Source organism: Macrosteles quadrilineatus, unplaced genomic scaffold (genome assembly GCF_028750875.1).
Source record: "Macrosteles quadrilineatus isolate MER2022 unplaced genomic scaffold, UCM_ALF_1.0 Scaffold_6__1_contigs__length_79288215, whole genome shotgun sequence".
In the NCBI taxonomy this organism is placed as follows: domain Eukaryota; kingdom Metazoa; phylum Arthropoda; class Insecta; order Hemiptera; family Cicadellidae; genus Macrosteles; species Macrosteles quadrilineatus.
Window position 1 is genome coordinate 75,312,148 of NW_026542599.1, and position 13,931 is coordinate 75,326,078.

General features: G+C 35.1%; 2 protein-coding genes across 2 annotated transcripts in view; one reads left to right on the top strand and one right to left on the bottom strand.

Annotated features, from left to right (window-relative positions):
* The window catches only part of LOC128996396 (facilitated trehalose transporter Tret1-like), an 83,414-nt gene extending 78,226 nt beyond the window's left edge, over window positions 1-5,188 (bottom strand). The window contains exon 1 of the mRNA XM_054421706.1: window positions 5,074-5,188. The gene's annotated coding sequence lies outside the window, so the exon portion shown is untranslated. The remainder of the gene's footprint in view (window positions 1-5,073) is intronic.
* Window positions 1-13,931, top strand: part of LOC128996395 (semaphorin-1A) — a 488,248-nt gene that overhangs the window by 300,200 nt on the left and 174,117 nt on the right. The window lies entirely within an intron of this gene.

Consider the following 13,931-nt stretch of genomic DNA (forward strand, 5'->3'; position numbering starts at 1 on the left):
GTTTATAAATCAATGTATGTGCCGTGTGTTTTCTGGCAGTACGTTTGATTAGAATAAAATGTAACGACAAAAGATTTGAGCACTTGTTAGTTGTTTTACCATACGTATTTAACCAAAAATCTGTTAGATTATTTTTAAATAAATTGTCTAAAATATTTGTTTGGTTGAACCTTTGACTATTAATGAGCGTAATATTACAATTACATTTTATTTTATTAGGTTAATTGTAATGTGTGGGTCTTAAATTCGCCATTGGTCCGCTACTGTTAGCGTCAAAAAGTGGCTAGTTGAAACTGTGTTGTTAGTTATTCAATATTTTACAGTTACAGTTCGAACGTATGAAGGACGAAGGTTCTACCTTTTGGTATACATTACACTATCTTATCTGAGCATATCTGTACGGAAGGCCCACCAGGTAAAGATTTTGCCAGATAAACCCATAACCGATTACGGGTACTGCTATTACTATTAGGATATCATTTGGCAGTCGCTAAATGGTGTATTGTACGAGCAAGGAAATTATATAATTTTAATTACTGACAACTGGTGGCCATCAAGTTGAAATAAGTGTCATACATCCTTATTTCCGGCCGATCACAAGGGTAAAGCGATGTCTTATTGAAAGAAGTCAGTCAAAAGAGTGTCTCTGTTCTAATATGGATGTCCTGTTAAGACGGAGTTTGATGAATATTTGCTGGAGACTGCACTTAAGACTGGACCAAAATGACCCTGATTAAAGAACTGGATAATAATAGTCAGTAACAAATATTTTTTTCTCTCAACATTCATTGTTGAAACAGTGCTTGATATCACATATTAGATATTCTGACGAAAGAAGACAAACCATCGTAGAGATGCCGATCTGACCCACAATCAGCACTGTCAACTGGGAAGTGACTTTCCCACAAGTTGGCGGCCATTTCGCAGTCCCATTGTCTTAGTTTCATCACTATTGTCACTTGTAATTGTGCGACATTGTTGCTATTTTCATTGATTGATGTCCAATCGACTTCTGATTTAAGTGCCTGTACTCGTAATCATCGCCCTGATTTGTGAATGTTTTAAAATTAAATTGGAGACAACAATTAATTAGTTTGATAGATTATCTAATTCCCCAATGGGATGTTCGTAAAATACAGGGTTATTCTAAATAACAGTATTGTTACACTTTTGAAAAACTACACCACATATCATCACAGGGTGAGAATCGATTGTAAGAGGAGATTCTAAGGATTTGTTTGACACCACTTTGGTGAACATAGTTGCAATATTAGCCTCTACAGACATTGATAGATTTTAACTAAGATTTAAAATTAAATAGACAGTTTAAAATCAATGAAACTCTAAATACAGAGCACTTTCTGCTCTTTCTAAGTCATGTTCCTCACAGCCTACAATAGTGGCGGACAACAATAACTGAGAGGTAAATTATAGAAGTAATTATCACCTAGCGGTATTACTTAAACTTTTGACAATTCAACTTAGAGTATGAAGTTTTGGTATTGAGATGAGTAAAAGATTGTAATTAATTCCAAATCGTAGTTAAAATCTAAAAATACCTGTAGATGCTAATTTTGCAACTATTTTTACCAAAGTGGTGTCAAACAAAACTTTAGAGTCTCCTCTTTCAATATTATTCACCCCGTGATGATAGGTTGTATGGCCTTTCATTTATAGAGTTTCAAAAGTGTAACAATAATTTAGAATCGCCCTATTTCTATAACATATTGTTAACATTATCCGTTTAAACCCCGACTGCGTTACGATTAAGTCGTTAAAACCCCTGAGAAACAAACGCGAGTGTGGATGATGAATGTGGCGCACGTCTTAGCCCATTAAGTCAAGAAAGATGGCGAACTGAATAAAGCAATTTACTCGTCAGGAAGTAACCCGCATTTATCATCTTAAATGACACGAAACTTTTTCTATTCAGGTATGCGTGCGTACCTCCAGTATCGGTTGACAAATACAATTTATGGTTGAATGTTTTACGTATTGAAGCATTGTATTTCTTTTTTGTTTGTAAATGGAAGTTTGTTGATGATTACGTTAATTATTCTTTTTCCTAATTGTTTACGGTTTCTCAGTTTTTGTTAGCGTTTTCATTCGTTTCAATCTAGGGGCAAAGCCACGGGGAAACCACATTGATAGTATCACAAGAGTTGGACAAAAACAATATTAGGTACGGTACAAAATTGTAATCGAAGATTTCTTTTACAAAATAACTGTGGTTGAAAATGTATCGAATGGTACAGTAGTCTGTTTTTTGATTTCGTGTGTTTTGTGGTTGAAATTAAAAGTGAAAAATGTCATTGCTTTCTATTAGGTTGTTGTCTCAAATATATGTTTTATATCTGTTTGCTTAGTGAAATGGATTTTTTTGTAACTTTTTCTAATGAGCACATTGCATACAAAATTAAATTACTTAATTTGTAGATTTGGAGTTTGTTACCTCACCACACAGTTTTGTTTATTCCCATGCATTGTATTTTTATGCCAGAACTCAGTAGATTGTTGTATAGCGTAACTACGCGAACTGCCAAATATATTTCGACTACATTCGAAGCAAAAAAATTAAACAGATTTTTATGTTTATAAACATTCCTAGTTTACGAAATGCAAAGTAAAACTGTTATATAATCTATTTTTTAATTTACATCTTTATTACGACCTTTTCATAGTCTGTAACCAAAATGTGTGTTCAAATATTAACTTAACAAATTTATATGTAAATATAATATTTCAAACCTTACTTGCAATATTTTTTATTGAATATTTTATCTATTACTATCTTAATTGGCGTTTTTTTTCAGTTAAGTCCTAGCACTGCAAATACTCTTGCATACGTCCTTTTTTTAGGTTGTACAATATTTCATGAAATCGGTTATCATGGGTCACTTGTCTATTAGTTTCACGAAATTTCCCGAAAACAAAATAGGATATTTTTATCCAACTTGATTGGTTAATGCACAAATCACGTTATGCCACATCACTTGGTGATCTCTGCGATATTTATTTCTGCACCGAGTGGGGGAAGTATGGGTATGAGTTAGGCTGGGTGGGGGGTGTATGGGATATGGGAGGGGGTTGTTGAATAAGTAATGTTCCATTGAACAATGTCGCAGCGAGATCCGGCCGCGGTTTTGTTGTTTTGACCAAACACTATTGTCAAACATTTCAACAGTTTTAAATATGCAACGTTTTCCCCTTGGTTATTTCATATTTATTCGCTGGTTTTTAAATCTGCTGTTTATTTTCTGCAATCACAATAGACCCGACTTGAGACGACAAATCGAAGTGAGTTCTTCCAATCGAGCTGTAACTATATCATGTTCAACTATATTTACCAAAATGTTTAATATTTTGTAATACAACTTGTATATATTAAATAGTTTTCAAAATGGGCTGATGAAGTTATTTATGGTGATAGAAAATAATATCATAGCTTGACATTATAGCAGGTTTCTATTTTCCACCTTCACACCCTAAAATGCTAAGCTCAAGTCTGGAATTTATTTACATAACAACTATTTGTGAATTTCAGGATTTGAACTCGAGACATTTCGATCCAAGTACCGAGTTCTTCATTGTTTCCAAAAAGATCGTATATGGACTCTAGAGAAATGTTTTCTTGTTATACGTTTTCATTAATTGTATTTATAAAAATCCAAAATTAATTTTGACCACTTATCATTTTATCATCCACCATCTCATTTTGATAAATTTGCCGCTTTCCAGTACCTTAGTTTTGTTAAGTACGCGTTTAGAAATGACTAATTTAATTTATACTTACAATGTCATATGACCAAGTCAATCGATATGACCAATCGATACATTTAATTTGTTTAACATTTTTTTAAATATCATAAATTTATATTTACGTATGGTTAAACAGACATACCCTACCTCTTAGTTTTTGTTTGTACTTTAAAACATTAAAATAAGCACCTACTCATTTTTCTACTACACGTTTTATCACATAGGGTCCTACGTAGCCTATATGATTACAAAAACAATGTTAAAAAAAACGGCTCGCAAGCACTTCATACGATACGTAAAACTTTGACCGTTTTTCTAAATCCAATTGTCGTAGGATTAATTGCACTTTATATTGAGCTGGAAATGTTTGCAAAGCAAAACTTTGCGGAATGTTAAACACCGTTACAGGTTTAATTAAATGGAAGTCCTTTTACTGTAAGTGCTTTTAACAAGCATATAATTAACCATTTAGAATCATACAGGGTTCGTAGAATGCAATACAACTTGCACATTTGTGTAAACGTCGGTTGATTAATTTAAATAATTTATCTGATGGAATGTAATCTATCTTGGACATGTAATCCATTACAGTATATTAAATTTACTTTTTATATAATTGTTTATTCCGTTGATTCGTGTGTTAGGACAATTGACTTGGGGATATTGAACGATACACCCCTTTATATTATTTGTACTAGCTTCTTTTAAATAGTATGAATTGGCTAATCACACATCAGTTGGTGTGCTACGGATTAAAACTATATTTTTCCTCCCTAAGGTTTTTTTATAAAATATACTTCGAAGTTCGCTTGGTTAAAAGGTGTGTGTTTTCGACAAAAAACAGTTGGTTACATCATCGCATATATTTGTATTCTAAATCTGGCTGAATCTGGCTTTTAATGTGTCTTGTCCTATTAAAATTCATGATTGATATGCAAAATTAATTCGTTTATTAGTTCCGTATAACAACAAAACCCCTCTATAGTACCACCTATTCACCATTGATAACCAGTGTCATTTTGAAAAACCCTTGATGGCAAGTTGATAATCGCTATGAAAGGCGTGTCATTATAAGAGGTTCTTACTTTGAGTAAGATATACCTTGCTACCGCATTCGATTACTTGTTTTATACCCCTAAAGATTAATACTCAAGATTCGAACTCAATGTAAAAATGATCTGAAATTGTTGAAATTGAAATTGAACTTCCTTTGAGTGATCAAGAGTCACTACAACATTTTATCTTACATTCAAACACTAGATCAAGATTCAAGATTCAATTGCAACGTATATTCGTATCGTACATTTTACTTACTTTAGAGTACGGTACTTCACTACCACATTTGACCACAAACACTAACAACTTCACCAGATGTTTCACTAACCCGCACAATAACTGTCCACATTGTATCAGTTCATGTACATTGAGGTTAAGTTTTAAGGCAGCACAGTTTGTATCGAGTGTGACGATAAATAGCTCGCCGTCGACTTGGCTGGTTCGCGTACACAGCGCTACTTTTGGCTCGGGATTGTGCCAATACATCTTGCATGACGTATGACCCGCGGATGTTGACGTTGGATTGACCTTCACCTGCGGCAAGTTGGTTGGTTTATATTGTTAAAAGTATTGTAATAAAAAAAATTTGGCAAGGTAAATACAATTGAGATTCCATTTTGATATCGTGCACGCTTGTCCGTTGGTCTAGGGTTCAGATATGATATTTATAATGCATTCATGTTCTCGTACTTATGTGAAAAAGGGGAATTTTCTAAAATTTTGAGACCTATGTGACATGATTGTATATTTAAATTGAAGGATGTTTTGAAAGGAATGAAATGGTGCTATCTACGTGGTTTTGTGTTATTTTAGTTTAGTTGAAGAGGATGTGCCCGTAAACAGTTGAAAGTAACTACGGTAATTGGTTTTAATAAGAAAGAGATAATGTATAGTGCAGTTAGTAGGTTTACAAGAAAAGTATTTTACTAATCTTCAACTACACATTGGATTTGATCCATAACACCCTGAACCTGTCAAAAATAGTGTATTTGGAATACTAAGGCCAAGACCATCCCACTAATCCCATCGAAATATTACAGTGGTATACATCTTACACTATCCAATGCCAATAGCTACCGATTATACAAATTCACCAAACGTACTTCCAACAGTCTCGTATGATTTATTTACCAAATTGAAACGATCCTTGTGGTATCGCGAAGATTCTCATATACGTTAGTAAAATCAACCGTAAAACGTGTAAATGGGGATGGAAGAGATATAAAAGGCATTAAACCTGTTTATTATGGTTTGGCTGACAATGGATCGCACTTACAGCGCCGTTATGGAGCATTGTGTTGTGCGGAACGGGCGAAAAGGAGCGAAATAAGAGAACGGCGTGAAATATAACGGTATCGTATTGTAGGCATTGTTAGGGCGGCCAGGTGATTTGATACATTAGGGCACAAAGGGCACCATTAACTTTGCACTTGTGTGTGTGTGTGTGTGTGTGTGTGTGTGGGTGACCTATCACCGCGTGTCGCTATAGCCACACGGACCGCATAACTCCACCTCATCCACATTTGATCTGCTGTATTAACCGCACAAGTAGTTTTCCCGTCTGGTTCGCGTCAAATCAATCGTGTTGTTTGTTTTGCGCACTCAATATTCTAATAAGTTTCCTTTGAAATGAAAGTATTCATACATTGTGGTGGAGACATTAATTTACAACGTCAGGTTATGTCTACTTGACTTAATATTACAGTTTCTTTTAGAGGTTGGCGGCATTTTTTAACTTTGCATTTACTCGTGCACATAGATTAAAAGTCTATGGTTGGAACGTATTCAGCAAAACAAAGGGGTGAGCTGGTACAGTACAAGGGCTATGTGTACTGATAAAAAGTTGTGGTACCAGGATACGAACCCACACTATCGCTGGCACGCCTGAAGTCCGTGGAACAATTTCCTAGTAACTGACTCACCAAATAATTAATCATTTAATTAAATACATTACTGATGTTGAAATACGTAATTGAATAACCTAATACACCATTTTTTATTACTACAGTAGCGTAATTGTAGTGTTTGAAACACATGTCCTTAAGATAGTAAGTAGTTTCTATAGGAAAGGACGTTAATAATGTTCATATCGATTGGTCGACAATTACTCCCCAAGCTAAGCTCGGCCACCATAGTTTACCAATTATATCCTAACAATTTTGTTTCCCTGTCCACGACCCCGTGAGAAGACGTGATCATCCTAGTCTTCGCTCATTCACAATTGTCCAGCCGACCAGTCAAGGCTGGGACCGTTTATTGGAAAACTCCTCGACAAAGTCCGTTTTAAGATCCCTTCCAATTCAATTTGTGTTTGGACTCAACCGTTTCTTTGCGATATTAAAGTCTTTATCAGGATCTTCCCTGGGAAACAAGTTATCGGCCGGTAATCGACATCTTTGTTGCCTCGAACTGTATCTGGGCTTTGTCATTATGGAGGGTTTCAGAGTGTAAAACGCAGTCAGTTTTGTAAAGAAATTGCATTAGTAAGTTTTAATTATAGGTTAAGTTTTTTGTTGTTTTAGTTTCAAAATGTTATTAGGATAGAATTCGGATATGTTGAAACAAATTCATGCGTGAACAATTAGTATGTTAAAATATGTTCTCCTTCACTGCTTCAATACGGGGGTATCGTACAAAAATAGGTTTTATTCAAAAGTTCAAAAGTTCGCATCGGTTTTGATAGTCCACTACGTCGATTTTGTTAGTTTGATCAATGTTTTAGTTACCTTAGAGTTGTTTATGGTAGACAAATTTCTGATTTGTTGTCTAGTAAACTTGAAACAAGACGATTGTACTGACTGAAAAAACTGCGCAATGTGAATCAGTAAATTTAATGTATTCCTACATTACTCAGGACTGTAATTGGTTACTTGCAAATTTATACGATGGTGCTTTCAATAAAATATCATTTTACATTATATATTTTGTTGCCCTAAAAACTTGTAATACTGTACATGTCATATAGTATTTTTAGGTTGCTCCTTCTTTTTGTTGACTCAGCATACAAGCAGCACTGTAATGCATTTTATTAAAACAATATTTGTAAACATAATAAATGCCAACTGAGCATCAGGCAATACTAGTGACATCGATCTAGAGATATTTCAAAGGATAAAATTACATAAATATATTTCTCGTTTATTATTCAGTCAATTTTGCTTATACAGTTTCCGCAGTATGGAACACATCGACGACCCTTAGATTAAAAGGTTTAATTTCACCATCTGTCATTAAAACTCACATAGACCTGTGGTGAAAATAACAATCGGATCACACTAATTGTACGACTTCTAACATTGTATGTAATAACCAAGAGTCATACACTGCTACGATTGCAACTCAGTTCAGTCGGTGAGGGTTGACCTTTCTCAAGCGATGGCAGTAAATTTGTGACCAATTTTCCAATAAGTTTAACGGAGCCTATTGGCTGACCGTTCACGTGGTAAATCATGAATATTGCGTCTTCCCCTCCCCCTTCCACCCCTTACTCCTCTGCACCACCCAGTGTACCTTATTACACTCCCACCCGACCGTTATCAAAACCCAACCTTATTTCAACTTACGTTTTACGTGTCATTGCTTATCTATTTTCATATTAAAATTCTATATTTAACACAATCTCATGTATTTTTGTAAATCTTTTAAATTGTGCTTTGACTTATTGAAAAATTTAAGTATAATTTAGAAATTGCATGTTATCTTTACTTTTCATAGCGGACACTCTTTAAAGCGAAAGTAGTTAACCAAGGACATTCTAGGTATTCTAGCATATTATGTGTCTTTATACGGTTTGTTATTTAAATATAATTTTCAACGGTAAAGATAGCTGAACATCTTGGGCCCTTATTTAAGTGTGATTAGTGTTGCGAATCCTCATGATCGCATCATTAGGCATATTGCATACAACCTTTTTTCCGAAGACGTTTTAGCCCGAATTTAATTGTTTTCATATTATTTCAGGCTAGGTCTAGAGGTTGCGGGATTAGCACTTAGATAAAATCAATTGGTGATTCAGCGGGATTTTATCCCACTTTCCCCAAAAAATACCCGGTCAATGGGTAAAACAAAGATGGTGGTATAAGGGGAAAATTGTGTGTTTGTAACTAAATGGGATAACAAACGTTGCGGACAAAATACATTATGAAGTGTTACAGAAATGAATATGATGCTTACTTGTTTTGTTATCAAATTGGATACACGGGCATCCTAAATAGGTTTGTAGATTTTGTTTGATATGTTTTTGATATATGTTATACGGCAGTGTTTAATTTCTTGTAGGCAAAAATTTTATTTTCTTGCATAACGTACTTTTTTCTATGTTTTTTATTCAACTGTAACACAGAATGTTTTATTAAATTTAAACCACCGTTTGATTATACATTTGTGTAGTTAATTGCACGTTTGTTTGCTGCCTATCAAAAACGTATCCCTCGCATACATGGCATAGCCGCCGCTAATTGACAATGGAGGCCAATCAAAAGTGGTTATTGCAGTCTGGCCGTCGGTAGCAAAGCATGCATCACATGTCCAATATTGCATGCAATTAGCACAATTTGTGTCATGTACATTTAAATTTCAGGGGAATATTCGTCTGGCGTTTATATTTCATAACTGTGTTTGTTTTGGGATTAAAAGCGTTTTCCTGTATACTTTCTTTTTATTACTGGTCAAAGTATGGATCCATATTTCTTCTACTAAGTATTTCGTAAAGTACTGTTTATTATTTTAAAGTGTGTCGTATTGATTGACTTATTGTAGTACATCTTTTAGTCCAAGGACGATAGGCTCTAGCTCTGTATTGTGTTTCACATTTCTTTAGGCTTTTCTCTTTTAATTCTGCGCTTAAACTAATGGGTTCCGTTTGAATAATGTCTAGGAGAGCTACCCTTGTAACAAAATGTAATTCCCATTGGTGGTGATGTCACGTTTTAAATGGATAATCTACAATTAATTGTTATGCAAGTAATTATCGTTTAATAATGAATCTGCCGCTCAACTAACAAATTATGTTGTAATTTGTGATAAATATCTTTACTTGACAACCAATATACTATTTCGCTATTTCGCAGTTGAATAAAACCAGACGATTTAAAAAATCAGATGATTGATCTGTTAATTAATTATCTTAGCCTTGTTGAATTAAGTTTGTGGATTATACTCATATTTTTAAAGCAGTAGCACTTAGTCAATGAAAAAATATATATTATTAAGATCTACATTATTTTATAGTTTCACACATTCGAATGTCGTACTGTAATAATTAGTAATTACCTGTTTTCGAGATGAGAAAAACATCAGACCCTGCGCCATGTTAGATGTTTAGGTTGACGAAGAGAAGATCCAATTAGCCCTGAAATACCTTTTTATTTTTTTGCCATTTTTAGATGTTACCTTAAACATATTATTCCTGCATGATAGTTAATAATGTCTGAAAACTCAGAGGCGATCAGTGTTCAGGCTAAATCGCTGCTAACAAGTGGAAGATTTGAAATGAAACTGTATTTGGAGAGATAAATTCACTTTTATTTCCCCTTCCTACCTAAAGCCTCATTATACAACTAATTGTGAAAAATCATAGAATGCTAATTTGGCCTCATACAAAATAACTCTTTTCGTACAGTTAGTAAAAGATTGTAAATTTACATATGTAAAAAGGGTATGGGTAACAATATTCAACCTCCTTTCGTGTCAAAATCAGAAGTCACTAAAACCATATAAGAAACAAGCTGTGTACCCGTTCTACGCACGGGGATCTTATAATATTCAGTTGAAACCTTCTTATATAACGAACAGCAGTTGGTTTGCATATTTTAAGATATGCTGGCCAAACTATTATACATAGCTTCATTTTATGTTGTTTTTTGTTGTTCCGGATCGGTATGACAATCAATAAAAGGTTAAATTACCTCTGTGTCTGCCGGTCGATCCTATAACGGTAGGCTTACTTTTATTTTTACTATCTGATCTCGTTTGCATGGCTCAATCACGTCCTGGTTGAAGTTCGTTCGCTACGCTCACTCACCTGTATGTTGGAGCTCGTTCGCTGCGCTCACTTTCCTTCAGGTTAGCTCGTTCGCTACGCTCACTTGCCTTCAGGTTAGCTCGTTCGCTACGCTCACTCGCCTCCAGGTTGCAAATTAGCTGTTGTCATAAATGTAAAAGAAATAATAGTGCTAGTGCTGCACCCTGTTGGTAATCCTTGTAACTTTAATGCTATTGAACATCACAGAACAGAACCAACTTGTTTAATTGAAACAGCTGTTAAGATTCAATAATTTCATTTCTCATAAGGTTAACATGGGCTTCCAGAAATTCCACGTCAAAAATCGACAAAAACTTGATTTTCAAGGGTTTACTGTTAAATATCTAACTGTCTCATATTCGATGAAATACGTCTAAAACCATCTCATATATGTATAGTATTTGGAAAATAAGTTTCAGGCGGGACAGTGCTATAGTTATTGAGGAGTAGTTGTAATAAAGTGCGTATTTTAGCGTTACCAAGAGAATGACAGATAGACAGACAGACAGACAGACAGACAGACAGACAGAAATTGAGATAAGGTTTGATTCGGTTTCTCTGACCTATGAAATGTAAAAATAACCAAAAAGTTCATTATTCTAAGCAATGTACAGACAAAACTCTAATTTTATTTATATAGATTAAACTCAGACATGTATTATTCTTTGGAACTGGGCGTTGTTCCAAACAAGTTTTCAGATAGCGTTTTGGAAACCTAAATAGTCAGAGGTTATATTTAATTATTATTATTTTGTCTGTCTATTTCTAGTAAGAAAAACATTATTTGGTATGTAAACTCCTGGAATAGTGCAAGGTGACAACATCAGCGCTGGTTTAGATTTACCGTATGCAGGTAATGGGAGACTTACTGCATGCGCCATTGCTTAAGCAATCAAAAACACATCAACCCCAGCGCAGGTGTACGTGGCTGTATTATCGTGCTTAGGTTCATCATCCCCTTATCTCTGTATATTTTGTCGCATTCAGCTTATCTTTTACTTAGTTAGTACTTGAGATGATTTTAAATTATCGCTGCATCGTTTCTTGTTCGCTAAACTACTCCAAACATCAATTATTGTTTTTGTTAAAGAATCCTTAGAAGTTGGAAATGTGATAATCCTGCATCACTTTGACATATTATACAGAGTATACGATAATATTGTGACGTAATATCGTGTTGTAGACTTATCGACGTTTCCCTCCACCAGACCTAAGTGCGACAGACAGTCTGATCTATGGAAGTAGGAAGTGTGATAATCCTGCATCACTTTGACATATTATACAGAGTATATGATAATATTGTGACGTAATATCGTGTTGTAGACTTATCGACGTTTCCCTCCCTCAGACCTAAGTGCGACAGACAGTCTGATCTATGGAAGTAGGAAGTGTGATAATCCTGCATCACGTTGACATATTATACAGAGTATACGATAATATTGTGACGTAATATCGTGTTGTAGACTTATCGACGTTTCCCTCCACCAGACCTAAGTGCGACAGACAGTCTGATCCTTAGAAGTAGGAAGTGTGATAATCCTGCACCACTTTGACATATTATACAGAGTATACGATAATATTGTGATGTAATATCGTGTTGCAGACATATCGACGTTTCCCTTCGTCAGACCTAAGTGCGACAGACAGTCTGATCCTTAGAAGTAGGAAGTGTGATAATCCTGCATCACTTTGACATATTATACAGAGTATACGATAATATTGTGACGTAATATCGTGTTGCAGACTTATCGACGTTTTCCTCCCTCAGACCTAAGTGCGACAGTCTAATCCTTAGAAGTAGGAAGTGTGATAATCCTGCATCACTTTGACATATTATACAGAGTATACGATAATATTGTGACGTAATATCGTGTTGTAGACTTATCGACGTTTTCCTCCCTCAGACCTAAGTGCGACAGATAGTCTGATCCTTAGAAGTAGGAAGTGTGATAATCCTGCATCACTTTGACATATTATACAGATTATATGATAATATTGTGACGTAATATCGTGTTGCAGACTTATCGACGTTTTCCTCCCTCAGACCTAAGTGCAAAAGATAGTCTGATCCTTAGAAGTAGGAAGTGTGATAATCCTGCATCACTTTGACATATTATACATAGTATATGATAATATTGTGACGTAATACAGTATCGTGTTGCAGACTTATCGACGTTTCCCTCCCTCAGACCTAAGTGCGACAGATAGTCTGATCCTTAGAAGTAGGAAGTGTGATAATCCTGCATCACTTTGACATATTATACATAGTATATGATAATATTGTGACGTAATACAGTATCGTGTTGCAGACTTATCGACGTTTTCCTCCCTCAGACCTAAGTGCGACAGTCTAATCCTTAGAAGTTGGAAGTGTGATAATCCTGCATCACTTTGACATATTATACATAGTATATGATAATATTGTGACGTAATACAGTATCGTGTTGCAGACTTATCGACGTTTCCCTCCTCCAGACCTAAGTGCTACAGACAGTCTGATCCTTAGAAGTAGTAAGTGTGATAATCCTGTATCACTTTGACATATTATACAGAGAATATGATAATATTGTGACGTAATATAGTGTTGCAGACTTATCGACGTTTCTCTCCTCCAGACCTAAGTGCGACAGACAGTCTGATCCTTAGAAGTAGGAAGTGTGATAATCCTGCATCATTTTCACATATTATACAGAGTATACGATAATATTGTGACGTAATATCGTGTTGCAGACTTATCGACGTTTCCCTTCCTCAGACCTAAGTGCGACAGACAGTCTGATCCTTAGAAGTAGGAAGTGTGATAATCCTGCATCATTTTCACATATTATACAGAGTATATGATAATATTGCGACGTAATATCGTGTTGCAGACTTATCGACGTTTCCCTTCCTCAGACCTAAGTGCGACAGACAGTCTGATCCTTAGAAGTAGGAAGTGTGATAATCCTGCATCATTTTCACATATTATACAGAGTATACGATAATATTGTGACGTAATATCGTGTTGCAGACTTATCGACGTTTCCCTCCTTCAGACCTAAGTGCGACAGACAGTCTGATCCTTAGAAGTAGGAAGTGTGATAATCCTGCATCA